The following is a 3,354-nucleotide window of genomic DNA, read 5'->3' as shown; positions in this document are numbered from 1 at the left end:
GATGGCATATAATCCAATATATGTTAAACATGGTAAAATATATATGTTAACTCCAAAATAGCCATACATATTTATACAATTACCTTGCTGCACAAGAAAAAATCACAACAAAAAAAAAAATAAGAAAATAAAATTCAAGCAAACCACACACACACAAAAAAGAGAATAAAATGCTGCACACATATGCATTTATATGCATCTTTGTCCTCTATTTCTCTGAAATGGATAATATCATACTTCTTAGATCCAAGTTCTGCGATATTTTTTGAAATTCACCAACTCATTATTTCCCATAGCACAGCAATATCCCAACCTTATACTATCTAGTTGTTTTAAATAGTCTAAAACAATATCACTTAATATGTCTAACATTTAGTATAGTTTCCCTCTATTGTCTTTTGATTGAATTTATTTTAAATTTAAATTTTTCTGAGATCAATGATTACCATCTCCCAATAAAGTTTTAAATAGCAAATTCTAATAATCAGAGTTTCAAGTGTGTTCAACTCTCAAGGATCACATGTTATAAATAATAAGTATTAACTTACATTGGTGATAGTAAGAGATTCATCACAGAAAATTAACCATCAACCAAAGATTTGGAATTTGTAATTATGAAAAATTCTACATTGCATAAAGAATAGCTTTTATGAAACATTATGTTTATTGTTTATTTATGTTTAGTTTTTTAGTTTAGTTATGTTTATTTGTTCATGTTTAGTTATTAACCATGTTCAGAGGGATATCAATTTAGATTACTGCCCCCAGAATCCCTTTAAGCAATGGGAACATCTTTAATATGATGCTTAACTTAAGTAGTTGCATACAATTCTACATGTTAGAACTCCAGATCAAGTAACAAACATAAATAAAATCAGATTTCCTATTAGGGTGACACAAGATAGTTCATAAATTACTTCTCATTAGTAATATACTGAAATCCTATTCCTTAAGGCAAAAACAAAGACTTTCTAACTTTAACCTCACAACTTAATAGGCTTACATCTTTGTTTCACAAGTTTGCTTAATTATACTCATATTATTCTGAACGAATGAGACACTTTAGGAATTGAATTCTATCCATGTGACAATTAAAGTACTAATTTCTCTTGCTTAGGCCATGGAGTGACAATAAATTCAGATCAAAAGAGTGAAATCTTTCCCACTTACAGCTTGTTACAGTAATTTAACTGCCTTGGTATTTTTCTAACAATGAATAATTCTAATAACTAATAATAATTCAGTATTGCAATGGCATTTTCCCACTTTTTTGGTCTACAGTGATAATAGAAATTGGTTACAAGAGCTACAAGTGAGGACATGGTTATATATGTGGTATATATATATATATATGTGTTTATATATATGTAGCCCAAAATATATCCAGCAAAATTATCTGTGATATTGAATGGAAATCAACATACTTGCAGATTTTCATAATTGTCATAGCTAGACCTGAATTGAAAAGAAAATTTAACATATAGGAGCCAATATCAAAGATTAATTTCAAGAAACTCAACATTGACAAATCATGTATGTGTTGGGCATGAAAATGTATACCATATATTTAAGATTGACGTCAATAATTGGATAGCTCAAAAGAAAGATCGGGGCATTGTTTAATATAATTTGATTCTAAAAAGCAATAGTCTAGGGAAATATAAAAATAACAATTGTTTACCAAATTATGCGATGTGAGAAAATTTACAAATATAACCAGTGTTTTACAACAACATTACTTTCCCAAATTACAGAGTTAATTTCAACCCAGGGAATTCTCTTCATTAATCTGCATCTCACAAAACTCAAATTAAAAATCATTCTCACCTTCCTTTTTGTCCTGCTTCTTTTTACCTTTTAGAATCTGGAGAACATTACACTTAGTAATTTACAAATTAAGAGTTGTATTTCTCTTACATTGTTTACCAACATTATTTATATAAAAAAGTAGCTTTTATATATTTTTTAAAAATCACTGAGATTCTAAAGTAATTGCACAAGGCTTTGAAATAAAAGCTCTGGCCCTGATTAAAATCTTTTACAAGACAAAAATCTCATTTTTGTGCAGTTTTAAACACATTGCCCTGATGTCTGATATATTAGAACGGAATTTTTTGAGATTTAAACATAATCTATAAAGTTTGGGATCTAATTAAAAATAAATCCATCTAACTTTGGAAAAACTCTTAGCTTTCCCTCATCACCCCTTCCAATCTTGGGGCCGCTTGCTTTAGATAGATCTTTATCAGTATAAAACTGCAACTTAAAACCCAATTAAAGAGAGAAAAAACCCAACAACACAACTTTACTAACTCCTTCTGGGGAATCGGACGCTGCTTTTTAGGTCTGGATTCCAGTTTTACCAAAGGCAGCTTAAGGGTTAGTTCATGGAAGGGGACTATCCCATTATGCTATAAATCTAGGATAACCAGACTGTCCCTTAAGCCACTAGTCTCCATATATGATGGTGTCCAAAGGGGAGGGAAGAAACACAATGTTCTTAAATAGAGTGTTCCATCTGAAGAGAACTTATTGGGCGTTAGGATGCGGACACTAGCACCAGCCTCTCCTGCCAGCTCCTGAGGGTGTCAGTCATAAGACAGCGGGCTTACCTTGAGTTGGAGGTGGAAGACTTTTCCATCCAGGCCACCAAAATGTTGAGGTACTGCCTTTGTGTTGGGGGGTCATTTCGAAAGAATTCAAGCTCAGACAATCTCTGGATCGAGCATGGGCCTTTATTTGGGGTCACTTGGGGTAACTCACCCCAGGGATCTCTTCTTTAAGGGAGTTAGCAGCCCAGTGGAGTAAAGTGAGAGTTTATATAGAGAAGAGAGAGAAAGAGAAAGAGGAAAATTGGACAAAACGAGAAAACTGGGTAATCTCAGATAAGATTTTGCACACGTCGGCAGTGCATGGGGAAAGTCCGTTTCTTGTCAGATGGATCCTGTTTCAGGTGAATATCTAACTCCTGACTGCTTGCCTCACTGGGGGCCTATTAGGTACTGTCCTTCAGTCAAGGACATGTTGTTTTTGCTGTATACTCCGGCACGTTTGTTTCCTATGGGAACGGCAGATTGATTGCTCATAGCAAAAAGCTTCTGTTTTTCTCATGGGGGGACAGATTAAACAAAAAGTATGTAGATTCTTCCTCAAATTCACTTTGAAACATGCCATTTACTTTCTAACTAAAGGACTCAAGGTATAGATTGAGACATTTTTTGGGGGTAGATTCTACAATAGTCAAGATGGCAGAGTAGTAAGAGGAAGATTAACCAGCTCCCGCAATACATCTCCTCCACAAAGGTCTGGAAAATGAACTAGAGGGACAGCTAGATTGTGTAATGGATAGAGCAC

The 3,354-nt window shown here is 33.6% G+C and overlaps 1 long non-coding RNA gene across 1 annotated transcript in view; it reads right to left on the bottom strand.

Moving 5' to 3' along the window:
- The window catches only part of LOC116423029, a 9,221-nt gene extending 6,186 nt beyond the window's left edge, over positions 1-3,035 (bottom strand). The window contains exon 1 of the long non-coding RNA XR_004233517.1: positions 2,613-3,035. This is a non-coding gene — a long non-coding RNA (uncharacterized LOC116423029). The remainder of the gene's footprint in view (positions 1-2,612) is intronic.
- Positions 3,036-3,354: the final 319 nt, after the last annotated feature.

The sequence above is a fragment of the Sarcophilus harrisii genome, chromosome 3 (assembly GCF_902635505.1).
Source record: "Sarcophilus harrisii chromosome 3, mSarHar1.11, whole genome shotgun sequence".
In the NCBI taxonomy this organism is placed as follows: Eukaryota; Metazoa; Chordata; class Mammalia; order Dasyuromorphia; family Dasyuridae; genus Sarcophilus; species Sarcophilus harrisii.
The sequence above is the reverse complement of the archived record's forward strand: the minus strand, read 5'-3'. Positions and strand labels throughout refer to the sequence as shown.